This window comes from Mesocricetus auratus, unplaced genomic scaffold (assembly GCF_017639785.1).
Source record: "Mesocricetus auratus isolate SY011 unplaced genomic scaffold, BCM_Maur_2.0 Super-Scaffold_100045, whole genome shotgun sequence".
NCBI classification, from domain to species: Eukaryota; Metazoa; Chordata; class Mammalia; order Rodentia; family Cricetidae; genus Mesocricetus; species Mesocricetus auratus.
In genome coordinates this window covers 5,058,755-5,073,440 of record NW_024429222.1, presented here as the reverse complement: position 1 = coordinate 5,073,440, position 14,686 = coordinate 5,058,755, and positions in this window count along the sequence as shown.

The following is a 14,686-nucleotide window of genomic DNA, read 5'->3' as shown; positions in this document are numbered from 1 at the left end:
AATACTTCCCTGTCTCATCCCATTCTCCTCCTCATTTTCTCAGTGTCATTCAAACTGATCGTCTCAATCAGTCAGGTCAAGTTGAAATAACAAACAACCCCAGCACCTCCGTGGTTTAGAGGCAGAGTCTTGGTTATTGCTCAGGCTGTGTATCCAGGGTGTATCAGCAATTGTAGACTGGGGATGGCAGGAAAGAAAGCACAATGAATGGTGCTAAAAGCTTTGGAGGCTCCCACACCCAAGGACAACAACACATGCGATTGGCTAGAAAACTCACAATTCATGCCTATGTCCCATGCACGAGGCAGGAAAGTGCAGCCACGGCACCTCTCACATTCAGGCCTGGGCACTGCACTTGCTGCCTCCCTGTCACAAGCCTTTAAGGGTGCCAGTCCACTTCTGGAACCCCTTCTTCCTCAAAAAGTACTCTATTGCTGAAGAGCTACCATGACCAAGGCAACTCTTATAAAATAAATCATCTAATTGGGGGCTTGCTTACAGTTTCAGAGGCTTAGTCTATAATCATCATGGCAGTCGGAATGGCAACAGTCAGGAATGGTGGTGCAGAAGTAGCTGAGAGATACATCTTGATCTGTAAAAACACACACACACACACACACACACAGAGAGAGAGAGAGAGACAGAGACAGAGACAGAGACAGACAGAGAGAGAGACAGAGAGACAGACAGACAGACAGACAGAGAGACCTACAAGGCTAAGTCCTTCTCAAATAGTGCTAGTCCTCACAGGTGACTAAGCATTCAAATATATGAGCCTCTGCGGGGGCCATTCACATACTAACCATCACACCTACCTCCTTTTCTTTATCTACTTATCTTTATTTAGGAGACAACCCTCAGTCTTTAAGATACATAACTCACTCATCAGTTCTAAGCTTAACAGTAAGAAAACATGCTTTAACTGGGCAAAATACCCCCTGTTACCAACAATTATAATAGTACCATATGCATGTGTAAAATTTGCCATTATTGCAATTTTATATTTGAGTGTTGATTAATATCCATCTTCCATATAAGACTATAGGTTCTCTGAAAATAACGAACATGGGGGGTTTTGCTTATCAGTATAAAGACAACAACAGCAATAATTTAACATACTTTCTGTGACAGGCACAGCCCCCATTATTGACACAATATCGTGTGTCGTAGTCATAAAAGTCCTTTTACTAGGCGCTGTCATGGCCACATATGAGAGGGAGAAGACAGGAAGAACATATACCCTTTCCAAATGTGTGTAGGCAGTAAGTTCTGGAAAGCCAGGTTCTTACCTAAGCCTTCTGCCACCAGAAACATATCATCACCCAGAATTAGTGCCATTCACAGCACTTGAAGCAGCTACTCCTCCACAGTGCCAGCAGAGGTGTTGAGGAAATATTTCCTGAGGTAAACCTGAGTTGTACAGAGCACATTTGGTAAGACTCACATTAAGTCTTTCTCAGGCATGTCAACAGTAAAGTTGTCTTCACCAAGACAGGCCTGAAAAGACTCATGTGGTTCCATCACCATGGTAAACTACAGAGCAGTAAACTACCTCTCTAGGTCAAGGTTGATACCGAGTCAGTTCCTGTGTAACCCTTGTCGAGAAGTGCCATGTGGTTTGCATACCTCAGAGTCATCCCCTTCATAGTTCATTAAGCAGTGAGATAAGAAATGGCACCTGTGGGGATTCCTACCAACAGGCCAATGGGAACTTATTTATGTGAAGAGCTGAGGCCTGAGAGCTCAGCATGTCTTCCTGCCCCCTCTCTGTTCTGAAATTAGCTTTTCTGGGTCACAAAGAATGACAAAGATGCTGAAATCTCCACGGTTACACACAGTTCAGATTAACAGTGCATCGGTGTTTGGAATAGCAACAGCCGCAGAAGCTGACATCCCGGGAACAAATGACTCAATTAGCTGTATGGACACTGCCACCCAGTTAAGGATTTCCTTGAAGATTTGCGATCAGAAACCCATCTGTACAATTTGATCTTTGAGTGTTGATTAATATCCATCTTCCATATAGGACTGTAGGCTCTATGAAAATAATGAACATGTTGGTTTTTATCAGTGTAAAGACAACAACAATTTAGCATATTTTCAGTGCCGGGCAAAAAAAACCCAGAAGGGTGTTGGGAAAATTTGAATCGGTTTCCCAGCGTGGCTGGTTCACTGTGGTTTTCTGGGAGGGCTGCAGGTTGAGTGCCAGGAACCGTATGTTCATCTTCCAGAGGTGTAATGAACTCCACAGAGGAGAAAACATACCAGTCACCACCTTGATCGTTCCTTTTACTCCCACGACTATAGAGAAAGTTCAGTTTCCCCAACTCCTCAGGAAGGAGGAGGGGAGATAAAGTCTGTCTAACGCTTCTGAAGGGTAGAGTCATATGGACATAGTGTGGGAGGAAATACCTCTGAGGATGAGACTGTTCTTTCCCTCAAGGAGAAGACAGCCAGCTTACAAAAGGCATCCTATAATTATCCAGATGAACAAGAAGAGTTGTGGGGTTGGCAGCCCAGCTTCCTCCAATACAAATGGGAATTTACTGAACCAAAGCCTGATGGGAATCATGGGGGTTGGAGGGGGAGTGAGTCCTGGGGCATTTGGGGACATGTCTGGAAAGGGGAATCCCAGGAGGCTAGGAGCCTGCCACAAACCTTCTCATCTGGATGCTCTGTCCTTAAAACACCCGTTTTCATTTCAGTTTTCCATGTTGATGTGAGTAGACTTCACTGTTACCTCATCTGATGCCTGGAAATCCACTACAGTTGAGTACCTGCTGTGGCCATAGGGACAGATCACCAGAGGAGACAGGTATGGATTGTGGCTGGAAAGTATTAGTCTTTAACTCATCCTTTGCCTTTTGTCCCTACCTCTGGCATCTGCTTTTTTCTCTGATTCTGAGCACCTCGGTGTTTGCAGACCATGCAGCAGCAACCTCTCCTGGCCACTGGAACTCCAGTATAAGCGGTGATACAAAGCACAGCAGGATTCATGATGGGAAACCTAGTGTACGAGCAGTAATCTGGGACCACTGTCGGTGGGTGCAGGCTCCAGACACACTCTTCATTTTCATTGCCTAGTAGACTGAGACCCCATCCGCCCCCTTCCCATCTTCCTGCCCATTTGCTAATTCCATCAATACAAAAACACTTGCTTCAGAGGGCATGGTGGTAAGTGACCTAGTCTCTGGTTCTCAGAGACACCTCAGCTAGGCCTAGAATGGATCAAGGAAACTGGAAAGCTCCTCAGTTGCCTAGAACATACAGCAGGTACCTAACCTCTGGCACCCCTGCACCCCATCGGCCTCAAAGCTGAGGTAGGTTCAGGGTCTCTTTACATGTCTGTGTCATGGTTTGAGTAGCAACCTCCCTCTGTCTCAGGTGCTGAAGAGTTGGTAATGCTACTCTGAGAGGTTTAAAAGCTTCGGGATATAGAGCCTAACTCTGAAAGAATTAAGTTACCAAGGGCAAGTCTTTGGGGTCTGTCTCCTGCCCCTTCTTATCTCTTTCTGCTTCCTAATTATCATGAATCGAGCAGCTCCATTTTACCACACAATCCTCTGCCACGATGTCCTGCCTAAGCACATGTGGCTGAAAGGACAGGGTGTAGCCCCTCTGAAACCATGCGCCCAAACAAATCCGCCCTCCATTAGACTGTTTATGTCACATATTTTGGCCACAGAAAAGAGTAACCGGTACAGTCTGTGTTAGGCCCTGTCCCTCCTGGAACACCTTTGTATCCTTCTGCTACTCACCATGCCATGGCTGATCACTGAGCCTCTTTGTAAGCAGCTTAACCGAGAGAAGGACACAGCAGCATCTCCCATCCAATGCTCATCCCTCATCCCGGCACAAGGCAGTCCCTTTCCCGGGATACCTCAATTGTTACCTTGTTGTGTCTAACCTACCTGAGGAATCTTTCCTCCAGGAGAAGCCAGACCTCTTGTTTCAGAAAATGGCAGCATAAACTAGAAAGATGGCTCAGCAGCTCAGAGTGCTTACTGCTCTTCCAGAGGACCCAAGTTCAGTTCCCAGCACCCACACTGTGGCTCCCAACTACCTGTAACTCCAGCTCCAGGAGCTCTACCCCTCTTCTGGACTGTGAGAACACATGCAGATACACACCTCTACACATAATTAACATAAGCAAGTCAGAAGACTGATAATAGAACAGAACCCCGGGGAGCGGTCATCACCCCGGACAGCAGCAGCCATGATTCATTTCTAGGATGTGAGCAATCACGGCAGTAAGGACAAGGGTAAAGCAAATAACATATGTGTTGTTCCTTCGCTGTCTTGGACAGCCGGAGTTGAGGCGTGGTCTTCCAGATGCTTCCAGAATCTGGTGCAAGACAGCAATGCTGAGAGTGAAATATGAGTTCGCCCTCTGATGGGCTTTGTCTCAGGCTTGGGAACCAGAGCAAGGATGAATCATGCTATGAAAGTAGCGAGATCAAGATCCGAGAAGTGATAACCACCAGCATTTTCCGAGTGCTCTCTGTGCATCTGGCTCTGCCTAGATCACTCGCCAGACGCTTGGATCAGCAGACTCTGAAAAACACCTTAAAGCACTCTGTTTGCAAAGACGAGAAAACCGACCCCCAGGAAGCACAAGCCACTTTCTAAGCCGTGACAGTGAGGGAGGGAGTGTCAAGTTTCCAGGCCAGGGCTCGGTGATGATGCCAGCTCCACACTCTCGAGGACTTTGGGCTTTAGTATCCTGAAGAACCCTGGTGGTGGGTGTGGGCGGAGCCCAGTACCCAACTCCAATTCTGGTATTCTTGCTCTGTTTTGGTTTCAGATTATCATCTCCACCCTCCCAGTTCCAGCCTAGGAGAGTCTGCAGGGGCTGTGCTGGCCTCTACTCTAAGGAGGCTGGGCGATGGGTGTGGCATCTAAGTCATTCTTCACACTGGAAGAGAGTTTTGGGGGCTAAGAACTTGGCATTCATCAGCAAGACCCTAATTCACTTGAATTTCATGATCTCAGACAGCCTGGGATAGTAAGAATCAGGAGATTCACTAGGCAAAGAGCAAACATTTAGAGATGTAGTTTCTGGGCTGGGGGAATAAACCAGTGTGGAATGCTGTGCTCAATCACCAGGAGAAAACAAGCAGTTAAATAAACATGTACATCCTCTCATCACATAGAGGAGGTCCTTACATACTCGGCTGTGTAATCAATAGACACCAACACTAAGGAATTGTAAGGTACCTGGTTCAATAAAGTGTATTGTCTGCATCAGGTCAGATATTCTGATTTGCAGCTAAAAGTTAAAGACACTGAGTTGCAGAGAGGGTCGTTGGTATGCAACAAGTCTCACAGCTAAGAAGGCCCCTTGAGCTTTATGCTGTAATTGGTGTGGGGACTGGAATCCCATCGCCATTAGTTACCTGTCCTGCGTGCCAGAGTCAGAATGGGAGCTTCTTGCTGGGGCTCAGAGTCATGAACAAGCAATAAGAGAAGGAAGTCAGGGAAGATATGGATGCCAAGCAAGTCAGCTCTGGGATGCTGATGTTGATGCTCACTAGAGCATCTGATGTTTCTTCTCAGCCCCGAGTCACAATGAACCAGAGGGATTTGTGGAGGGGCTGTCAAGTCTGTGGAGTTGCTTCTTGATCAGTGAACCATCTGCTCTCAGAGTGCAAACTTGATGATTCACTTTTCATCTCAACTTTCCAGGTTGAAATGGCACAATTTCTTGACACTTTCCCCATTACTGATTAGACCTGGGTAAACATGTGCATATTTATGTATTTTTGCTAGTGCCATGTGGATTCTTCAGTTCTGTTTGATTTCTCTAATTGCCAAAGTGCCTCCCTTCTACCAAGAGATCAATAATAATAAAGATGAAAGGCCTAAAAACGCGTAATCACTTTCTGCTTCCAGCTTCTATTTTACGAATAAAACATTGATGCACTTTTTAAGTTGGCCATCACTCATCTGGTAGGTTTTGCAGACAATAACAGTTCATTAGTAATATCTGGTGGGGAAGATGTATGATGCTGTAAATATTTAAAATCAAATTTGAAAAAGAAGACAGAGATGAATGCATGGGATGGCGTGGGAGGGTTGAACATGGAGCCCAGGGCTATGCTTTTCCCAGGCACTTCCACTAGGGTCCTGTGGCTATTTTCTCATGTAAGTTCCGTGGAGGGAGACCTGGTCATGAAGCTGCTCCCAGAAGGACCAAGATGGTTTGGCTTAGCTAGGTTTTCTATTCCAGTGAAGAGGCGCCATGCCAACTGCAACTCTTACATAGGAAGGCATTTAATTGGGACTGGCTTAAAGGTTCAAGGTTTAATCTGTTGCTATCATGGTGGGAAGTATGGTGGCACATAGGCAGACATGGTGCTGGAGAAGGAGCTGAGAATTCTAAGTCTGGATTGGCAGACAACAGAGAGAGTGACTTTGAGCATTCAAAACCTCAAAGTCCACCCTCAGAGATATACTTCTTCCAACAAGGCCACGCCTCCTAATTTTGTCATTCCCTGTGGGCCGCAATCACTACAATAGTGAATAAAGGTCAAATGAATACATGGAGCCTGCTATCATTCTAAAGGTAGCTCCTTAGATCTAGATTGGGTGCCAGGGACTTAGTTTGAAGAGAATTCATGGCAGTACCATGAAGGCATAAAGACTTGTGCTAGAGAATAGAGAGCTAAGTTAGAGTATGTCCTTGGTAAGTTCCTTGATAATTGGGTCCCAGCCCATGGGAAGTTCTTCAGGAAATCCAAGGAAACCAAAGGGACCAGGAAGCTGTTAGGTACCTTTTACCATCTCCTTAATTCATTGGGAGGACTATCCATGGACTTTTGTTAATATTGACATTCCTAGTTGGCCCTGACTTCAGGCTCAACATGACCTACAGAATGCCTGGTGTCCTGGGTGGAATCCTGAGGAGGACATACATTTGTATATGAAGCCCCACTCTTTGTGTGACCTGAATCAAATCTGAAAGTTGGGTGCTCAGTTGTCATGTGATCATGGAATGACCTTGTTGATGTAGAACAGATTAGCCAACCCAAAGATTCACTGCAACATCATCACCTTCTACACCTTCACACCTCACATTTCCCTTCAGCAGAACATCCAGTAATTACAGACAATGGAAATTATTCATAAGTAGCATATAACCCAACTAGGGAAAAGAGGCCTAGGAAAATAGTTAGTCTTGAAGATAAGCAACAGTGATTCCAGATGACAGAACTCAGCCAAGAAAGAAATGGTTGTTAAAGATGTCTATCTGCAATCGTGAGGACATGTCCAGGAAAAGCCTTGGGGATGTCCATTTTCTATTCACTTTTTCTTGGGTATCTTTGAAGGACTCTGAGCCTTTGGAGATTGGCTGTGGGATATCCTACATCATCTTTATTACAGGACTGGCTCAACTCTTTATTCCAGGCTGGCCTTTACCTTCTTTCTATTCTAAAAATTCTTTGAATATGTTTAACTTATTGGAATCTTTGTTTTCTACCAAAATGTGAATCTGTGCTCTGGTGTTATTAACTAAGAATGTTTGCCAGAAGTATAATTTTGATGGAGAATTTCTGAACTCAAACCATTTTAGCTAAAGTGATGGACTCCTAAGCTCTCCTCTAGCTTCAACTGATGAATCTATAAAGTCACAGAGTGTTAGTCCAGGAGGAGGTCAGACTGTATAATTTAGTGTTCTCAATTGGTACAGTTGCAAGCCAAGTCTCAGAGATACAAACCAGTTTCCTTGGGGACATGACTGTGAGGACTTGTTATAGTCTGACAGAAGGAGAGGGTGGCACAGTTTCTGAAGGATGTCAGAGCTGGAGCAGAACCTAGGGATGTCTGTTTGGTATAGGTCACCAGACTGGGAGCTTCCATGAGATAGACCCTCCCTGGGAGAGCAGAGCCACTGTGGACACACTTAACACATTTGCTTTTGTCTGGGGCCCTGGAACAAGTTTAGACCATAAGCACATTGCTGTGGGTCTTGGTTCCATCTTTCTCCTATGTCAGCACATGCTTAAAAGTGTGGGGCATACGCAACCCTCCTCTCTGTCCAAATGTCCGTTGTGGTGAGGTGTTTATGAATGAGAGAGGCAGTTCTTTCAGTTTTTCATGGTTTTCACCCTCGGTTATCTTTTTATCTCTGCGGACAAAGTTCACTCACTGACATTGCCCTTAGAGTTACTGTTAGAGGCAAATCCTATGATAAACTGTAACATTTGATCTGTACTGGACCTCACCTCATATCTCTTTCATGGTCTCAGGATATTTGTTTGCTCTCGCTGTCCTTTGTCAGGCAGAGCAACCCCTTAACTTCTTAGAATATGGGTCTCACAACTGACTCCATGGCCCTTGGGAAGTTATTTAACCTTTGTATATCTTCTCATCTAAACTCAGCTTCATAGCAGCTTGTGTTAACTCAGAGAACAAGCATAATATTTTTTCTATTTGTTGGCTTCTGAGAAGAGGTGTTGCATTTTTGACAGGTTTTAACCATCAGTCTTACACAATAGATTCTTCATAATAACGCATTTACTACTTTTAGACACCATTATGGTGTTTGAGGGATAAGACTTGTATCGTTCTGTAATCAAAATAAACAGATATTGGAGGAGGTACATTGGCCATAACGAAACCTTCAGAGCACACGGCTGTTATTGTGGCATAGGGTGATGAATAGGTGGGGTGAGTGGAAGGGATGGAAACTCCTTTCCTTCCGTTTGATGGAAATCCTGGCACCTACTGTGTAGACGAAGGTCTCATTGGAGGCTCTGCATGGATGATGAATGAATCAGTAAAGATCCCAATAGAAGTATGGAAAATGCCACGTCTGGAGATAACCTGTGAAGTGGAGGTCTCTTAGTCACTGTTCTAGTGCTATGAAGCGAAACCATGAACAAGGCAACTATTATAAGAGAAAGCACTTAACTGGGGGCCTTGTTTACAGTTTCAGAGGTTTAGTACATTGTCATGGCAGAGACCATGGTGGCACGCAGGTAGACACTGGAGCAATAGCTGAGAGCTACATCCTAATCTTTAGACAAAGAGAGACAGACTCTGGGCTTGGCATAGGCTTTCAAAACCTCAAAGCCCATCCTTAGTGACACACTTCCTCCAACAAGACCACACCTCCTAATGCTTCTCATCCTTTCAAATAGTATCACTCCCTGGTGACTGAGCATCCAATATATGAGTGCACGCACACACACACACACACACACACACACACACACACACACACAGCTTGTGGTTTCTTTGGTAGCAGTCTTATCTCACCATCCAAACCTCTTCCTTTATAAATGATTCCAACCACATGTGGAAAATTTTGCTTTAGACTTTAGAAAGAAAATGACACTATATATGTATATATGTATGTGTGTATGTATATATATGTGTGTGTGTTTGTGTGTGTATATATGTGTGTATGTATGTATGTGAAAATTATTATATGCATGTATATTGTTCACTAGAGTAATTGGAAATAGATGAAGCTTGAAAGTTTAGTATGATACTCATTACAACTGAATGATTTTAGATCAGAGTCTTGAGTTCATATAGTCACATCTAAATTCAACACCTAACATTTGAAAGGTGAATGAATAGTTGGATTTTATTGTCCTGTACATGTGTGTGTACATACACAGGATATAATTGTGAATATTAATGCATGTTCATACATCACATTGCAGGTGTGGAAGTTAGAAGACAACTTCAACCCTCACCTTTCACTCTGCTTGAGACTTTGTTTCTCTTGTTGTTGGCTGTTCTACATGGCAGACTGGCTGACCCAACAGCTTCTGGAGATTCTCTTGTCTCTACTTCCTATCTCTCCACAGTGGCACTGTGAGGACAGACTGCTGCCCATCTTGATCTGGCTTGTGGAAGTTCAAACTCGGCTCTTCCTACTTGCAGAACAATCACTCTACTCACGGAGTCATGTCTGCAGCTGCCGTGGGACATCAGGGTAGGAACTCAATCTTAACTGTTGTCTTAGTCACTGTTCTATTGCTGTGAAGAGACACCATGACCAAGGCAGTTCTTATAAAGGAAATCATTTAATTGGGGGATTGCTTACAATTTCAGAGGCTTAGTCCATTATCACCACAGTGGGGACCATGGTGGCACACACGGTGCTAGAGCAGTAGCTGAGAGCTACATCCTGATCCTCAAGTAGGAGAGAGAGAGAGAGCCCTTCTAATGCTTTCCAACAGCTCCACTCCTTGTTGGCTAACCATTCAAATATACAAGCGTATGGGGGCAATTCTTTTTCAAACCACCACAACTGTCAAAACTTTCTGGCAAATGAGTCTCTTGGGTACCCTGGAAGCCATTACTCTATGCCTACTTCAACATGGTGTTAGAAAGCCATAGCTTGGCTTCCCTCCTTTTGATTTTGGGTGTAGCCTTTAAAAGCAGAATGGACTGAGCCCTCTCTTCAGTTCTGGGCTTCCCTTCCTTCAACAGCAGGATGAAGAAGAGAACAGATGGCCCTAACATTTATTTGATTTTTGTCTGTGCTTCTGTTTGCTTGAGTTCTAGATAGCACTTTCATTCATTTTGAAAGAAATTAGATCTTGATTCTTAGCGTCACCCTTCAAACTAGAAGTGAAGTAGGTGAAGAATGTGGTCTCTCATATTCCTTTGGCATATATCTTTGAGAGGTCCCAATCCAAGTGTTTTCCTGCTTTGCACCTCTCAATCAATACATGCTTCAAATCCCCACTTATTAGACATCTTCTGTCCATCTGCTTTGTCACTTTGGGAACTAAATCTCAGCCAAAAAATGAGTTATCTGAGTTGCGTGGGTCCTGTTGAAGACTGGTATATGGCGCAGCAAATTGTTGTTGAAATGGGGAACTTTCTGGATGGTGAAGAAGTATTTTCTGGGAAGGAAGCAGGACTATCTGTCCTTGAGGTCATTTCAAAAGAGGCAGAATAAAGAACTGAGAGCCAGAAAGACATTACAGAAAACTATTTACACAGTGCTAGGAAAACAGTTAGAGTCCTACCCTATGCTGGGAACACAGTTTGATTTCATGAAATGGTTTTTATCTTATCATCATTATTTTCAAGCACAACAGTTGTATTGACCCATCTGGAAACAGTGCTGGGTCTAGATGAAAAACCCCACTAATTTCATAAAGTAAAATTTAACTATAAGGATATAACTATAAACAAATCATGATTCTTTACTTAGATACAACAGTTAAGACAGGATGAGGTAGAAGTGTGAGCATACTGATGAATAATCTTCTAAAGCAAACTGAACAGTGTAGAATGACATGAATAATTCAATAACGTGATCACATTGGCTTCTTTTAAACACAAAAACTCCATACAAAACGTAGCTACCAGCATTGTGGTAAGAGCTTGTAGCCTTTTCCTGCATTCACATTCCTGTTATGTGAAAGTCGCTGCCAGAGCTCCACATTGTAGACACTAAGGTTTTGGTTGGTCACACAACTGCCGATGTCATTCCAGAGCTTATTCTGTATGCCAGTTCATAAATTAACTGTTCATACCTGGAAAATCTAAAATTTCCATACGATTCCATGCTTTACATATTGAAGGTGTTAACACAGGAAATGGAGGGGATGCAAGTGAGTTGGAGGCTTGATTTTTATTATAAGTTCATATTTTGCTTAAAAATGCATATTTAACTACATTTCTAATTGTATAGATACAGAGAAGTTCTTTTCATAGAAGAGAAGCTATTAAATGATCCCACCTACCTGAAATAATTAAAGTAGGCAAATCATAAAGACTGGAAGTAGACTAGAAGGCCTGGCTGCTGAGGTGGGAATAGGATTTAATGCTCAGTCAGTACAGAATTTCTATTTGAGGTATTGAAAAATTAAGGTTAATATCACATGATACTTACACTATAATAATAACTCTGAATTAAAAAACTCTTTATGTGTGTGAGTGTTTTGACTGCATGTATGTGTGTGTACCATGTCAACCTCAAGAGCCAGAAGAAGGCATGAGAGTCTTTGGAACTAGAGATAAGGGCAGTTTTGAGCTTCTATGTTAGAGAGAACTGAACTCAGGTCCTCTTCAAGAACAACAAGTGCTCTTAAACACTGAGATATCTCTCCATCCCCATGTCTCTAATTCTTAAAGGAGGTTCAAGTGACAGATTTTATGAACATTTTACCGTGAGTATGAGGAAGAGGAGAGGGCAGTGGAGGGAGAAGGGGAGGAGGAAGAGAAGATGGAGCTGTCTGGATTGAAATGGTTTGGTTTCTGGTGAACTAACATTCCTACTCTTCTCTCCCTTACTGCTGGGCAGAGATCACACTGCCGGTTATGGTGCCCAATGATGCGATAAGGTCCTGAGAAGTAGGAGGCACAGTCATCATAATTACAGAATGCATCTTTCATTTTTCATTTCCAAAATGTGGAATTCATTTATGCTCTGAGGGTTAAATTACACAAAGCAGACCTTCAAATAAAGAACTAGAGGCCTAGTCAACTACTCCATTCATTTGTCTGTCCATTCATCCATTCATCTGTCCATTCCTGTGTTCACTCTATTGATCTTTAAGAAGTATCCACATGAGCTGACCTTCAGCAAACAGTGACAGGCACATTTCTCATTAGACACAATCATCATGGGTTTCTGTCATTCTATCAAACAAATCAGAATAAAGCGCAGATAATCATGTGACTTTGGACACATTCCTCCCTTTCTCTGAGTCTATAACATGACCTCATAGACATCCCTCACTCTTAAACTTGTCCATTCTATCTATAGAATTACTATCTGGAGACCCATAAACACTTTCAAATATGTCTGAAAGCCTATGGGGGACACAGAATTCTCAAAATTGAAGGAATTTGCTTTCATGTTTGTTTCAAGAGAAAGGAGTGGAGTTGTGCCTATCTGAGCCAGTATCTGATGCTTAACATCTTTGAGGACCATAATAGCAAGGCAAACATTTGAAGGGAGCGTTGTAACTATGATTCCATGGAACTGAAACAGGGAATAGTTGTTTACCAGCTAAGGACTTTATAAACACCAATGGGAAACACCCCACACAGACCATGAAAGAGCTCCTAGTAATAGGGACACAGTCTTTTGTGCAGTGTGTATCTTTAACAAATATTGACCTGTCCATTACTGTTTTATTTTAACATGTGAGTAAATCAAAATAAGGTGTCTTTATGGAACTCTCTTGTTTTATTATCTGTCATTTAATTTTTAATACCTAAGTGACACCTGATATATTACCCAATCAAAAGAAGAGAATTATACATTGCACATAATCAGTTATTTTTGCCATATCACCAAAATTAGACTAACAGATGAGGAAAATAAATAAGATGAACTTTAAAAATGAAAATGCTTAGCCTTTGGAATTTTAGTTGACAGCTTTTGAAAATTAAATTATAAGTCAAGTCCTGATAGGTTTGATATCTTCCTTGCAGCTTTGCCTGTGATGTATGGCAGTTCTAATGGAATATCATTTATCATCTGATAATAACAGATGTAGTATTTCTGAGCTTGTCATCTCTTCTCTGATGACAAATAGTCCAACTTGTAGCGGTGATAATGGAATTTTATAATGATCTGTCCTAAACTGACTCTGCTGCAGCCCAGCTATTTTTCTTAAATTTCATATTGCTGATTACATGGGGATTACAACACTCAGTGCCTCCCACTGAAGCATGAGTGCCAATCAGTGAACCCAGATTTTAGGCAAACAGCCTGGAAAGATGGGACAATATTTACTTGTTTATTAAAATTGCTCCTCTTAAGCTAATAAGAGAGCTTGCCAGATGCTGCCAGGAACGAAGGACTGCAAAACCTAGAGGATAAACAGGGGAGGCAAACTGTTTATCTCATAAACAGTGGGCAGCATATTTGGTCTGCAATCCTAGGCATCCAATCTATCATTTTATAGAGACTCATTTAATGAAGGCCCATGTTAAGATCATGAGTTAGAGAGACCAGTCACTTTGTCTTGAAGCAGGATTTATTTAATGATGTAATCTGGGCTTGTCAGATAACATCACTTTGTCACACCTGTCCATTCCATAGTCCAAATCATTTGCCCTTGTGATTTTTTTTCTTGAAACTTCAACAGGTTGAAGCATCACTAAAAGCTTGGGTTTGGAGTATGGAAGCTTTCTGAAATGCTCCATTGCATGTTTACCCTCTTATTGCAGCCATGACACTCCAAAGGCATCCTCACTGGAGGGACACTCCCTATACAGTCAGAAGTTAGTGCCAGAGTGGACTATTCCCATCACAAGTTTGTTTTATTTCTCTGTCTCCGTAATGACAGCAGGGCATTGTGGGAAAAGGGGCAAGCCTTATTGTGAAGATCTCAGCTTTGATATTGAAGGGAACAGAATTTACCAGAATAATGGACACAGTATACTCTGTTAATGACAGAGATTCGTGCAAACTGATGCCTGCCAAATCCAAAGTGCTCCCTTGTGGGCATGGAGAAAGTAATGACAAATGTGCAGTTAAGATGCTGACCGCAACCCCCCCCAAAAGAGATGCTGACTGCATCTCAGTGTTATCTTAGATTCTACACATCCTTCTCTTCATCCTTCTGAGCCATTTCGCTCTAGGCCCAAGGACAACATCTCATTCCTTCTTTCATATTCTTGGTTTTATGCAGAATTCCCTTCTGGTGTGAAAGGGATCTCAGTGTCAGTCACCACAAAACTAAGAGATGCCTCCTGC